A 16,680-nucleotide genomic window follows, 5' to 3' on the forward strand; every position below is an offset into this window, starting at 1 on the left:
CCTTTTTAGTATTGATGCATAATCATTTGGGATTTGATGTAAGAATTTGAGATGAGTTTCACTTCTTTTTCTAGGATATATAAGGGATATTTGTTTTTCCAAGATGATACAATCAATTGGAGGTCAAGATTCTCTAGCTCCATCTCTTCTACCTCCTCTATTTCTCTTGGTCCTTCTGGGTCCTAGATCATCTCCACATCTTCCATGATTTTGTTCACAGTTTAATCCTACAACTTCCTTATTTTAGCCAAATATTATGGATTCAACTCTAGTTCTTGACTTGGAGTTCCTTTCTCCCCCTTCTTTTCTATCTCATTGTTTACTGGATTGGAATCTGAGTTTGATAAGGCTAAATATTTATTATTTTCCCTCATGTTGTCGCATGATGCTCCTCCATTAGCTTTTATATTAGATATTCTTCTATTTATAACTTTCTCAAATCCACCTTGAACGTTCTCTAATGAAGTTTTTAAGGGTCGTTGATTTAGATTAAGTGGTGACATGTCATGTAAACTTGAAGGAGATGGAAAAATTGCAAGTAAAATTTTACGTATTTTGGGTAATAGACCACTTTACAAAACACATAAAATAATAAACTTAGTGAACAGTAATAACAGAGACAATATACCATATCAGAAACACATAACAACAAAAATGATAAAGGAGTTCACTCCTCTCTTGGGCTACATCTCCTAGTCCAGCTTCCAATGTTGGGCCTCTTTCATTAAGTGCTTAAATTTGTGTTTACATGGATTTACATTGCTTATAATATATATATTATGTCTCCAATGGCTTCAAAATAGTAAAAAAACCCTAGTTGGGCTCTTGTTGGGCTCAATTTGGCCAAAAAATGAAGAAGTTATGTTATCTCCAAGTTTTCCTTGCTAACTGATCAACAAACTGGATAGGACTGCTAACCATCCTATGAATTTCGCCTTTCCATGGCACGCTAAGTGACAATTTCACTTGGAACCTATGAGATTCGCACCAAAAATAGTGCAAAATGTTGCTTGGTTTAAATTTCTAGTAAGGTCTTGTGGCAGAAAAATAGGGCCACATGGGGCCATACATCAGGTTGAGGCTAACCGCCCGCCCTCGTCGACATACTCCCCTGGCTCTTCGGCAGTTGATTCTATTGAGCCCATGAAATTAGCATTGTTCCCAAACTTTCCGTGCTCGAACTCCAAACTTTTCGCTAACCCCTATGTTGTGGTGGAGTGTGGTTACATGATGGTAATGTGACCGAGGTTGGTCGCCAAAATCCGCCCTCACATCTGTTGGTGCTCCAGGCTGTTAGCATATGGTCCAGTGGCTTGTTATTGCAGGTGCCAGAACTGGCTGGGGCTAAGCCTAAGCCTTCAGCTTCCCTGCCTGTAGTCTTGTGGGCATGGTGTGATCGGGAGCCAGGGCTTAGCCCCTACCCCGTCCCCCAATACTTTAATGCATACGATTTAAATAAAAATGTTCCACCAATAGTATTAAGAACCACCTATGCCCTAATAGTAAGGCGCTGTAAAGCTTCTACATAGGTCATGTGTTTGAGTCCGGTCAGTTGTAGTTTGTCCATAACCAAAATTTTATTGAATACCAGGGTGCTAGGTGTCAACCCATGATTGGGCCACGTGGCATCCCACCATTGGTCCAACTCAAAAACCCAACCACAAATCAAAACTTCCCAAATTCTAACCAATCACAATAGGACACTTATCAACCTAACATTGGCCCAAATTGTACAGTTAGCCTACCCAATCACCTTGCGCAGTAATCATACGGACTGCCCGGTCGACAGTTCTACAACCAACCTGCAAATTTTTAACTTGTTTGGGAAACTTATCAGAATGCGATATCGGGAGCATATGATATCGGTTTTGAGTGCGTTGGATTCAGGTCATCAAGATATACACTCTAGTACAAGTTTCGAGCACTTTTGAACACTTTTAATTTTGAGCACTTTACTGATCCCTTGGATCACTCCTCCCCACTAGAATATTTTGGACCTCCAAAAGACTACTTTCAGTCAACAAACAGATGAGGATATAGTTCCCTCACCCTTCTAATCTCAATCCATTTGGCTTTTCATGTATGTTTTTCCTTTGAGTCCCACACGAAGGTACTCCACATTCCCTCATTTTGAAGTTCTTATTTTTCTATCAAGGATAGTGTCCTACTGCAATTCTTCAAGAAATTCAGGAGAGAAATATTATATTGAAGGAATCTGAACATGCTTTCCTTGATCATCAATCAAAGGAGGCTCATATAATCTCAAATTATCAACATTAAAAACTACATAAATTTGCATATATGGAGGCAAATCCAATTGGAAGGCATTATTATAAATCTTTTATAGAATCTTAAAAGACTAATACCTTATTGGTTTCAATTTTTTACCTTCTCGTTTAAGCCTCTCCTTGCTAATGTAAAGCCAAACTTCATCTCCAACCTAAAAACCATGGTCAACACGATGTGTATCATGCCTTGCCTTGTACTTGGCTTGGCTCTTTTCCAACTCTTCTTGAACCATCTAATGCACCAATTGAACTTGTTTAATGAATTGCTTGGCCTTATCAATGTCACTATGACCATCAATAGCAACATCTTTCCCAAAGATAAAATCTAAAGGATATTTTGGTAAGTATCCAAAGCATGCCTCAAATGGAGATGTTTGAGTCAAAGAATGCTTTGCCTGGTTATAAGCATGTTGAATGTAGTGTAAGTTTTCATCCCAAAGCTTAGGATGTTTGTTACAATAACCATAAAGAATATGTACTATTGTTTTGTTCACCACTTATATCTTATCATTGGTTTGTGGATGGAATGATGTGCTCTTTTTCAACTTGGTGTCCATGAGTCCCCATAAGCTTGACCAAAATTTCTCGACAAATCGAGAATCTCGATCAGAAATAATGGATTTGGGCAACCCAAAATGTACCCATACATTTTGAAAGAACATTTTTGCAGTCTATTCAACTGTAACTTGCTTCTTATAAGGCATCAAAATACACATCTTGCTGAAACGATCTAGCACAACATAAAGATAATCATGATTTTTCTTAGACATAGCCAGTCCTCCTACAAAGTCCATAGAAACACTTTCCCAAGGATGGGAAGGAACTGGAAGTGGAGTATACAATCCTAACTTTCTATTGCTAGGCTTACTTGTAGCACATAAAGAACATCCTCTTACATATCATGACACACTTTCATTCATTTGAGGCCAATAACAATACCTTTGTAATTGTGCCACTATCTTGCCTACACTAAAATGGCCAGCAATAAGAGAAGTATGTGCTTCCCTTATGATGTTGACTCTTTCACCCTGTGGAATTCATAGCTTGCCAAGATGATACAATAGTTTATCATGAACATGGTAATCTAATTCCTCTACTTGGTTTCCTTGACACAAAGTTGCATATACATCTTTAAAATCTTCATCTAAAGCATATTGTTCAACATAGCTCTCATGCATGATATAATTATGCTTAAGAATAACTGAAGCACTAATAATTGGTCTAGAAATCATGCCAGCAACCTTGTTATAGATTCATTTCTTATACCTTATCACTAAGTGGAATTGCTGCAAGAAACCCATTGATCTGAAATGTCACGCTTGTTGTATCTTGGTTTGTGATTGCAAGTATTGTAATGGTTGATGATCAGTGTGAATGATAGTTTCCTTTCCCATCAAGTATTTTTTCCACTTGTTCACACTTTGCATGCATACAATTCCTTATCATATGTAGGATAGTTAACTATTGCACCATTAAAATTTTAGGAATGGTAACATATGGGCTTACCATGTTGCATCAAGACCGCTCCCATAGCATAGTCACTTGCATCTGTTTGTATCTAAAATGGTTGTCTTAAATCAGGAAGTGTGAGAATTGGAGCTGTGTTGAGTCTCCCATTCAATGCATCGAAGGCTTTATGTTGCTTGCCTCCCCATTGAAAAACCCGCTTCACACTTGTCAAGGCATGTAATGGAGCTTCAATTGGAGAAAAGTTAGAAATGAACTTTCTCCAATATTAGGTTGCTCCCAAAAAGCTCCTAACCTCTGTTACATTACTGGGTTTAGGCCAATCTACAATGACTTTGACCTTTGAGGGATCTATCTTCAATTTGTTGGAAATAATACTGCGAGGGGGGGTGAATAAGTATTTGTAAATCAATAACTTTTTCATTTCCATAATCATATTTATATACGCTACTTCAGTGAAGGGAACTCGGTGTGCACACAACTGTTCTTAAGGAATCCAGCGTATACCTAGTGAACTTATGATTCAGTTAATTCATCATATGTTGATCTTTAATCTGTGCATCAGTACTTTATTAAACATTAAACAATAACCATGTGCAGTTAATACCAGAATGAACCATCACACATAAGCAACACACATGAACACCAAGATTTAGGTGGAAACCCAATGTGGGTGAAAAGCACTTGTTGCTATCATCTTTGTCTTCTTTTAATAATAAGAAAATATGTTTACAACATTGTACTGTTGCAGACTCATACCAGTACACAGGCTTCTACTGCAGAAGGTTACAACTTTCTCTCGTTCTCCAGCTTCTACTGGAAGGGAGCTACACCCCCCTAGCTCTTGTACTAGTCAATATGTTTACTAATACGCAAGCGCCGACCTACAGAAGGCTATGACCTTGTTTCTTCCTCCAGGGACCATGTTTCATAAATTTTCTAACTAGATGCTCCTGGTACTCTACAATACACATGAAGGCCTCATTTCATCCAATTTTCATACTGGACCCATCACCAACATTGAAGCTCAAAATCAATCACCACTATAATACAACCATCAAATACATCTACATTAACCAATCATTGAAACTCAATCATCAATCTCTGAATCACCCACAACTAAATCACTGAAATCCCATCATCACTGAAGCAAATCAAAATCAATCAATCTGAACATTCAGTATACTATTATCAAAACATAGTCACCAGAACACAGAGCAGAACCCAGAATTCTAGAACAACTGATAAATCCAACTGCAACTTCAAATATCATATTTCATAATGTATACGCTACTTAGAGGTGTCGAACCAGCGTGTATACGCGCTTTTATCAAAGCCAACCAGCGTACATATCTGGAAATATTAATTCATAATTTTGCAGCTATTCCAGACTTCATTCATACCCAGATCATCACATTTATAGAATAAAACATGTGTCAGTATTTAGATCTACACTGTTCAAGATCAAAACACATAATGATAATACTCTTAAGCCTTTATGATCTCAGTCCATCAACCTCATAAGCCTTATAGGTGCATCCTTAGATCAGATCACACAAACCATTAGAAGCTCATTAAACTGCATATATGATTCAACACTTCATAAGATATTCAAATCCTTGCACACTTTGGCCTAATGATCTTCTCCTCCTTATATAGTTTTAGGTATTTCTCAATACCTTGGACCAAAACTACTTAGGACCAATACCTTGGACCAAATACCTAAGGTCAATAACTCGGACCAAATACCTTGGACCAAATACCTCGGACCAAAAACTTAGTTTTCCAACATATACTTGCTTTTCCTTCTGTGAAAGTGTGTGTGTACATATACACTCATTTTGTTCAGTGAACCTGCGTGTATACGCAGCTTGGATAAGGTGAACCTGCGTATACCCCTCTTTCTTCATTCTTTGTAGTTTGATATGTACTCCTTTGTTGTTAACCTGCAGCATTGTGAACTGTCATATGAGAGAGTTGCCATTATACATTACTTCTAAACTGACTCCTTTGAACTGCCTTGAATTTTGTCACATCTGTAAACACAACTGCCATGCGTTCTGCCACATCTGATATCTCTTCTGTAGATTCATCTAGTTACCATATACAAGTGAGTTGTTCTGTTACAAGTGGGTTGCCATCAAATACATCACATGCATCATAATGCCAACAATCTCCCCCTTTGGACTTGATGGCAACCATGTTGGTGTTGATTACCGCAAGCTGTAGAAACTGTTAGAGATAACAAGCAACACCAAAATACTCTCCCCCTTCGACTTCAAGGGAAAAGGCCCTTTGATATCAAAAAGAAGACTTTCATATATGAACAACTGAATATAAACATTGATCATGCTCCCCCTAAGCACATGTTGAATTCTCTGATTAAACTCCCCCTTTGTACATGCTGAGATGGACTATATCATCCATGCTCCCCCTGAGCACATGCAGAGTCTGCAAATATTTTCCAAAAGAATAACATGACTCTATAACTCAACTAAGTGACTTTGACTGTCCTATAACCAATGACTCATACATACATCAATCTCCCAACCAAGTGGGGATATATTGAATTTGACTCATCCTCCCAACCAAGTGGGGATATACCAATTTATACATGACTGAAACATAACAATTATTACATCATCCTTCCCATGCATAGTGGGGGTACAAATTACATCATATGACCAAAAAGGACTCATCAAAAGACAAAGACAAATTATTACATCATGGGTCTTTATATGACCTTTACATCGAATGATATATATGACATTTATAACAGGGACCAAATATCTAAACAAGACCATGATAGCCATCAACAACTATCATACACCATGTATGATCTGTACCATAAGCATTTGTCAACAACATCCAGACCAACAACCTGTATATGTTCATCATTAGTTCACAAGATATGATAGTGTAAATATCATCAACCTGTGACAAACTATGCTACATATAGATATCAACTCATCCTCTTGATCTCGTCAAGATAAACTTGCTTCGTTTCCTTAAAAAGAGCCTTATCATAACCTTCCATGAATCAACTAAGCATATGTCATGTATCCAAGTAGTAACACAAAATAATTCACATCATATCATATGTGAAAACATCATCATCAAGAACTGCATGATCTTTCATAAGGACCCTTAATATATGAACCATGTATCATCACTAGGGAATATCCCACATCTGATAAGCATCAACCATGATAATCAAAATATGTGAGTATCAACCTATCATCATAAGGTAAGAACTCATCATCATTATGTGTCTAGGTAAGCCATGTCTTCGAATATCCATGTCTTCAAATAGTTATGTCTTCATGTGACATGCAATAACACCATTCTCTTGGCCAACCAACAATATTTATCAATATGCAACTTAAGTAATCATCCATGTATCTAGCATACTGTATATCCATCAAAGAGATAGGAATATGTCTCTAGCAAACCATGAGCTCATGGTCATTTGTCAAGATTTATTGATATCATCAACATCAACAATCCTCAACCATGTGAGAGCCAAGAACTATAGGATTCCTACATCATAACTGCAACATATGAACTTTATGCATCTTTGAAGGCATGATGACAACAACATAAAAGAAATGAGTGGCTCATCATCAAATAATGAAGTTTTGTACTCAAGCTTTGTACTTCTCCTTGTCCTTATGAAGATCACCATGTAAACAACATATATGTAATATATGCATCATCAAAAAGTCATTCACAATCATCCATAAATTTGATTTGAATACCAACTATGTAACCCCAAGCAATACAAGTATCATATGAGATTTCATCATGGGAAACTCATAACCGTCACATAGCAAGATGTATTATTTAAAGACTTTAGCCACATAAGCATCATCATCATTGATTAGGTACCAAAGACTTCTAAACATAATGCCAACATAGCATGTTCTCCCCCTGAACCTGTTCCACCTGTTCACTGTCATATCTGACCATTGCATATATCAGTAAGAAGTATCAAGGCATCATCATCAATCAGATATACATCAAGTTATCAACAACTTGTGAGGATCAAAAACACTTTTAAATAACATCCATAGACTGTAATCATCTATCATCATGACAAAAAAGATAACTGATAATTGTCTGAATCATATCAAATCAGTTTTTCTGACTTTGTCCCACTGCATTTTTCTTCAAAATCCCATATATGTGACTGTGCAGCTTCGAACTCGCGTATAGACACAACTTGTCCTCATGCTAACCGCATATGAGAATTGAAATTCTGAAGTTTCACACTTTCAGCTCCCTCTAAGTCTGTTATGTAAGTATACTCTGCTATGCCACATTTTTCTGACTATACTTCCTTTTTCTTCCATATCTTTGAGTGTGATGTTTTCTCCTTTTGGTATGGTGTCCAAAATTTTCTCCTGCATTCCTTTTCTATACGTCCAAACTTGTTACATGCATAACATCTTACATGTTTCATATTTCTTCTATAGTAGTCAATTGCTTTGTGACCAAGCATATTGCAAGAAAAACAATATCCCTTAAAGTACCTGGAAGCGGATGATCTTTCTGTGTGATGGTCTTGAACCATTCTACTTCTGCATCTTGTTGCGACATGTCCAATATTATAACATTCAACATTATTCATTTAAGGAAATAACCGATTATCACTTCCACAGTTAGGAGTAAAAGATTTTCTTTGAATAATTTTTTTCCTTGGTTGTTGATGAGGCTGACCTCTAATCTCCTTGTTGAGAATTTCAGATTTTGAATTAGAGTTCCTTGCCTTAGCTTGTGAGCTAGATTCGGCTTCAACATATTCATGAAAACCAAGACCATTTTTGATGGCAGGAGACCTTTGACTACTAAAAATATCATCCAAAATCTTAGTACTATCTTGAAATCGTAAAAGCTTATCCTTTTCTTCTAATTTACCTTTTAGTATATTTACCTGAACCTGATATTGCTCTTCCTTTTCAAGATACTGATTCTTCATTATTTCTTTAGTTTTTCTTCCTTCTTCCACTTGTTGCCTTAATTCGAGAACTTCGTTTTCTTGTTCTTCAAGAGCTTGGAGTAGTTTTTCATTCTGCTTATTTGATTTTTCAAGATATTCTTTGAGAGAGAGGATCTTAGCTTCAAGACCTTCATAGTAACTGGATCTATCTTTAAGTTTCTTGATTGTTGTGCTCTTTTTATTTACTTCATTTCTTAATGATGTCACTTTATCCTGCAACTTTTGACATTGACCTTCCTTTTCCTTGTACTACTTCCTTACTTTGTTTCCTTCCTCTACTTGAGCTTTTAGTTTGGTAGCTTCTTCTTTGGAGGCACACTCTCTTTTGTCCAATAGATCTTGTTGATCTCTAATTTTGTATGTGAGTTTTTTAAATTCTGCCTCTATTTGATATCTTTCTCTTTCACCCATAAGAGAAAATTCATTTGTTTCCCTGTCACTTTCATCATCTTCAAATGGACAGAGAAATGTATCACTAGAGAATAACAAATTCATACCTGATAGTTCTTTTGCTTGTTCATCTTCATTCTGAGGTGATTCTGAATCTGAAGAGTTGCTTCCTCATAATCCCCAATCGACTCTCCCACTGTCATAGTTCCTTTGAGATGCCTTCTTCTTTTGATGTGCTTTCTTCTTTCCCATTGCTTTTACGGATCTCCTTCAAGCGATCAAGCTTCTGCCAAAGAACCTGCTCTGATACCAATTGTTGGAAATAATACTGAGAGGGGGGGTGAATCAGTATCTGTAAATCAATAAATTTTTCATTTCCATAATCAGATTTATGTATGCTACTTCAGTGAAGGGAACTCGGATGTGCACGCAACTATTCTTAAGGCAACCAGCGTATATCTAGTGAACTTATGATTCAATTAATTCACCATATGTTGATCTTTAATTTGTGCATCAATACTTTATTAAACAGTAACCATGTGCAGTTAATACCAGAATGAACCATCACACATAAGCAACACACATGAACACTAAGATTTAAGGTGGAAACCCAATGTGGGTGAAAACCACCTGCTGCTGTCGTCTCTGTCTTCTTTTAATAATAAGAAAATATGTTTACAACATTGTACTGGTTCAGACTCATACTAGTATGCAGGCTTCTACTCGCAGAAGGTTACAACCTTCTCTCGTTCTCCAACTTCTACTGGAAGGGAGCTACAACCCCCTAGCTCTTGTACTAGCCGATATGTTTACTAGTATGTAGGCGCCGACCTACAGAAGGCTACGACCTTCTTTCTTCCTTCGGGGACCACGTTTCATAAATTTTCAGACTGGATGCTCCTGGTACTCAACAATACACATGAAGGCCTCGTTTCATCTAATTTTCATACTGGACCCATCACCAGCATTGAAGCTCAAAATCAATCACCATTATAATACAACCATCAAATAAATCTGCATTAACCAATCATTGAAACTCAATCATCAATATCTGAATCACCCACAACTAAATCACTGAAAGCCCATCGTCACTGAAGCGAATCACAATCAATCGATCTGAACATTCAATATACTGTCATCAAAACACAGTCACCAGAACACAGTCACCAGAACACAGAGTAGAACCCAAAATTTTGCAACAACAGCCAGATCCAACTGCAACTTCAAATATCATATTTCATAATGTATACGCTACTTAGAGGTGTCGAACCAATGTGTATACATGCTTTTATCAAAGCAGACCAGCGTACATATCTACAAATATTAATTCATAATTTTGCAGCTATTCCAGACTTCAGTCATACCTAAATCATCACATTTACAAAATAAAACATGGTCAGTATTCAGATCTAAACTGTTCAAGATCAAACCACATAATAATAATACTCTTAACCTTTATGATCCTGGTCCATCAACCCTCATCAGCCTTATAGGTGCATCCTTAGATCAGATCACACAAACCATCAGAAGCTCATTAACCTGCATATATGATTCAACACTTCATAAGATATTCAAATCCTTGCACACTTTGGCCTAATGATCTTCTCCTCCTTATATAGTTTTAGGTATTTCTCAATACCTTGGACCAAAACCACTTAGGACCAATACCTTGGACCAAATACCTAGGGTCAATACCTCAGACCAAATGCCTTGGATCAAAATACTTTGGACCAAATACCTCGGACCAAAAACTTATTTTTCCAAAATATACACGCTTTTCCTTCTGTGAAAGTGAGTGTGTACGTATACACTCCTTTTGTTCAGTGAACCTGTGTGTATGCGCAGCTTGGACAAGGTGAACCTACATATACCCCTCTTTCTTCATTCTTTGTAGTCTGATCTGTACTCCTTTGCTGTTAACCTGCTGCACTGTGAATTGTCATCTGAGAGAGTTGCCATTGTACATTACTTCTGAACTGATTCCTTTGAAATGCCTTGCATTTTGTCACATCTGTAAACACAACTACCATGCATTCTGCCACATCTGATGTCTGTTCTATAGATTCATCTAGTTACCATATACAAGTGAGTTGTTCTACTACAAGTGGGTTGCCATCAAGTACAACACATTCATCATAATGCCAACACAATTCACCCCCTCCAACAATATGTCCCAAATACACTAACGAGGTCTTTCCAAATTCACATTTAGACATATTTAGAAAAAACTTCTCTTTCTTTAAGACATCTAATACTTTCCTAACATTCTTGACATGTTCTTCACGGTTTTTACTAAAAATCAATATGTCATCTAAGTAGACAATCGCAAAGTCATCAAGAAAAAGCCTTAAAACATCATTCATAAACTCTCATGAAAGTTACAGGAGCATTATAGAGCCCAAAACGCATAACTAATCATTCAAACAAACCTTGATTTGTTTTGAAGGTTGTCTTCCATATGTCTCCTTCAGCAATCATAATATGATGATAACCACTTCTAAAGTCCAACTTAGTGAAATACATAACATCTTTCAACTGATCAAGTAAATCATTAATTCTAGGAAGAGGGTAATGATTCTTCACCAAGATCTTCTTCAAGGCTCTGAAATCCACACACATGCACCATGTACCATCTTTCTTTGGTACTAAAAAAATTGGTGACCCGCATGGCAATGTGCTTGGTCTGATGGCCTCTTTATCAAGCAACTCTTGGATTTGTTTGTTGATTTCTGCATTCTCCATAACTGATATCCTACACATGCTAATGTTTCGAAGAGGAAAATCTTGATTCAATTGGATCTCATGTTGGATTCCTCTTTTAGGAGGCAATCCTTTGGGTTCATGAAACATCTCATCATAGGTGTTAACAACCTCAAATAAATCAGATTTTAATCTTGCATCACATCCTTGGAAGGATTCATTTTCAACATTCTCTTTTGGTTTGATCATCAAGAGTACAAAGTTCTTACTAGAATTAATAAGCCTCTTCATTTGTCCAGCATTCACAAGTGATAAATTCAACTTCTTGCTATGTGTTCTGATGATGTACTCAATCCCATCTTTAAACAAGTGATATTTGTTCTCATGGCGATGAAATATGTCTCTCCTATCATATAGATATGGGCTTCCCAAAACAATACCACAAATGTCAAGTGGAATAACATCAAGCTCTACCTCATCTATAAAGTTTGAAGTGATGACAAATCTCAATTTACATCTTTTTTCCACATGGAATTTTGCATTGTCACATATCCAACCTAAAGGATAAGGTTTAGGATGAGTGGTTTCCAAATTCAATTTCTTAACAATGTCTTCTGAAATAAGGTTTTCTTGTGATCCACTATCAAACACTGTATCTATATTGGTATGTTTTGAAATGACTCTAATGTGGAAAAGATCTATTCTTTCTTTTTCATGTTGAGTTTCATTGAGGCTACTTGAAGAACTAGTACTTGCAATAGAGTCCTTACCTTTAAATCCCATGGTTGTGATCTTTGTTTCATCCCTGGAATCAAATCCTAAATCATGTTGTGTAGTTGTAGTAGTATTTTGTTTCCCTTTGTTGTTAAACTTTTTGGGTCTCATTTCAGGATAAAGTTTCCAACAGTGGTCTTCATCATGGCCTTCTTTTGAATAGTGTTTACATGTGATTTTTTCTCCCTCTTTTTTGATTAAAGCATTCTTCTTCCATTTTCCTTTGAATTTACCCTTTCCTTTGTCTCCACTCTTGAATGGATTCTTGTTGTCCTCTTGAGGAACGTTCTCCCCTCTTGCATCTAAATGAGTTCTTGTACACAAACTTCATCTAGTTTTGTAGGGTTAAACATGAGAATTGTGTGTCTCAAATAACTATGTAATCCTCTAATTTATTTGAGTAGAGTGTTTTGAGAGGATAAATCTATACCCAAAATCAAAGCTCTTTTCCTAAATTATTGAGTATAGCTTTGCACATTTTGACCTTTAGCTTGCCTAAAGTTTTTCCAATCCATTATAGCTTTTTGCATGTATGTTAATGGATAAAATTGCCTTCTTATTGCAACAACAAAATCATTCTAAGAGGATAAAACATTACTATGCTTCTTCATGTCCTCTTAAGTTTTGGCCTCCCACCAAATAAGTGTTGCACTTTCCAACCTAAGAAAAGTAAGCTAAATTTTGGTATCATCATCATTGATTCTTTGTATCCTGCAATACACTTCAATTTGACGAATCCAATTATCTAATTTCTTAGCATTTACCTCTCCATTGTACATAGACAATTCAAACTTTATGTCAAGCTTTAACAAAGGAGTTTTACCATGTCCCTTTGGAGAATTTGGAGGTGTTTGTGAAAGGGTAGAAGAAGTAGAAGATAATGAGGATGAAGATGAGGATGTTGTAGGTGAAGGTGGTGGATTTTCACCATTCCATCCATTCCCTTTTGGAGGTTTGTCTCCTTTTCATCCATATCCTTTTGGAGTTTTTGAGCTCTCTCCTTGAAACTTTGAATTCCTCTCCTCATAAATAACTTTTACCATCTTAGAAATTTCAAAGAAATCTTTTCTAAAAGTTCTTTCATCTTTAGACATCCCTTCAGGACCTTCTTCATGTGCCATGACTATTGAAGCTTGAGGTATGTGTGTTCTCCTTGAAACAATGTGAGAACTTGGCTCAATAAGTTCTCCTTCTCCTCTTTTAAGCTTCAACCTTGTAAGCATAAGAAAACACTTGCAAACAAAATCAAACCTTCAAAATAACCTTGAGCTCTGATGCCAAACTAATTTGTTATGCAAACTAGAAGGTGATGGAAAATTTGCAAGTAAATTTTTATGTATTTGGGTAATGGATCACTTTACAAAACACATAAAATAATTATTTTTAAACTTAGTTAAAAACAATCATTGAAACAATATACCATATCAGAAACACATAACAACAAAAATGATAAAGGAGTTCACCACTCTCCTGGTCTACATCTCCTCGTTTTGCTTCCAATGTTGGGCCTATTTCATTAAGTGCTCAAATTTATGTTTACATGGATTTATCGTGCTCAGAATGTAAATATTATATCTCTAATGGATTTAGAATAGTAAAAAACCCCTAGTTGGGCTCTTGTTGGGCTCAATTTGGCCAAAAACTAAAGAATTTATGTTATCTCCAAGTTTTCCCTGCTAATTGATCTACAAACTGCATTGGACTACTAACCATCCTACAAATTTCACCTTTCCATGGCACGCCAAGCAACAATTTCACCCGTCGTCGGAGATATTCACTCTAAAATAGGTGCAAAATGTCACTTGCTTTAAATGTCCAATAAGGCCTTGTGGCAGAAAACCAGGGCCACATGGGGCCATGCGCCCAGGGGCTGAGGCTAACTGCCTACCCTCGTCAGCATAGCCCCCTGGCTCTTTGGTGGTTGGTTTTATCGATCCCATGAAACCAAGGTTATTCCAAAACTTTCTGCACCCAAACTCCAAATTTTGCGCTAACCCCTATGTTGTGGTGGCATGTGGTTACATGGCAATAATGTGACTGGCCCTGGTCCCCAAAATCCACCCTTGCATCTGTTGGCACTACACACTGTTGGCATATGGTCTGGTGGCCTGTTATCGTAGGTGCTAGAACCGTGGGCCGGAGTTAAGCCCAAGCCCTTGGCTCCCATGCCTACGGTCCTATGGACATGGGGTGACTAGGGACTAGGGCTTAGCCCTGGCCCCTTCCCCCAACACTTCATTGCATACGATTTAAATAAAAACACACCACCAATGTTGTTAAGAACCACCCACACCCTAGCGGTAAGCCACTGCAATGTTACTCCATAGTTCGTGTGTTCGAATCCGGTCAATTGCAGTTCAACCATAACCAAAATTTTAGTGAATCCCAAGGTGCCATGTGGCAACCCATGATTGGGCCATGTGGCATCCCACCATTGGTCCAACTCAAAAAACCAACCACCAAACAAAATTTCCCAAATTTGAACCAATCACAATAGGACACTTGTCAACCTACCATTGGTCCAAATTGTATAGTCAACCTGCCCAGTCAACTTTCCTAGTCATCATACAAACTTCCCAGTCATGAGTCTTGCTAGCAACCTGCAAATTTTTTACTTGTTTGGGAAAACGAACAGAACATGATATCGGAAGCATACGATATCAGTTTTGAGAAATTCAAGCTACGTTCAATTTAGATCATCATCGAGATATACACTCTGGGACATGTTTTGATCACTTTTGAACACTTTTTAATTTTGAGCATTTAACTGATCCCTTGGATCAAGTGGGCATTCTTAGAACAAATTCCCATGTTCATGATAGTTTCTACATATGAATGGGATGTGTTCATAATCTATGATCCAATGCCATAGATTATCTTGGTAGCTAAGATACTCATGTGTACACATATGTGGGCATACAAAATATATCTTCATAACTTTGTGGCTTCCAAGCACATGACAAATGTACTTATGGAATTCCCGACTCCTTCCAATGTTTCTTGGTCCCAAATTTCTTGGTGTAGGGAATACAACTTGATCCAAACTAGGAATGTTTTCAAGTCCTCTTTGTTAGGGCTAAACTATTACATCCAATATCTCTTATATAATCCTACTGACTTGAATAAGTATGACCCATTTTGGAAAACTCTATTTCTATCCTTAAGGTTGTTGAAGATTGTTGTGAAAAGTCCTTTTGACCCTAGGTTTAGCTCCACATCTCCTTTCGGCTGTCAATTCTTTCAAATCCAACATACTAGTGCTCCCCATAAAGCTTTTTATTAGGGAATGATATTGCATATATTGAATCTTTTCTATAATGCATGTTGATGTTATTTCAAATTTGGGAACCTTTTCAGCTTGGGGTATGCATGTACCCAATTTTTTTTATTCCCTATGCCATGCTTTGATTCGGATCTTGGGAGGAGGTCCCCAAGATCTAAAAAATTGAAATAGATCTTGGGGGAAGGTCCCCAAGATCTGAAAAATTGCAATGCCAGAAAGAAAAAGAGGTGAATGCCCAATAAACAAAACCACAAAGAAACTTTTTATTAAAACAAAGAATAACTATAAAAGCTACATTGTGGTGGACAATTTGTTATTTTACAAAATGTGACTTGTTACTTATAACGTTTTTCGGTTACAATACCATGAGTAAATTCCATGGGTGAATGAATACCATTGGTGGATGTCACAATACCATGGGAAAATACCATGGGTGAATGAATACCATGGGTGAATGCCACTTACAATACCATGGGTCGATATACCATGGGTAGATGCCACTTACAAAACCATGGGTGGATGAGTACCATGGGTTGATGCCATTTTCTATTCGGATCATTCTTCCCTCCTTAAGAAGCAATGGTCCCCATTGCGTGAAGTTCCCTCCTGCGAAGCCTGATCCAGGTGGATGTTGGTGGCCACCCACCAACCCATTTGGACCCCCACAACTGTCTCTTTCAGTCTTTTCAGTTTCCTTAATTGTAGCACAACTTACTATTTTTAGCAGTTTTTCGGGTCCTAAACTTCCGGAGCCGTTTTGAGGCCCTAAACGACGTTTT

This window comes from Pinus tabuliformis, chromosome 6 (assembly GCF_031772625.1).
Source record: "Pinus tabuliformis cultivar Carrire ecotype Pingquan chromosome 6, CPIR1, whole genome shotgun sequence".
Lineage (NCBI taxonomy): Eukaryota > Viridiplantae > Streptophyta > Pinopsida > Pinales > Pinaceae > Pinus > Pinus tabuliformis.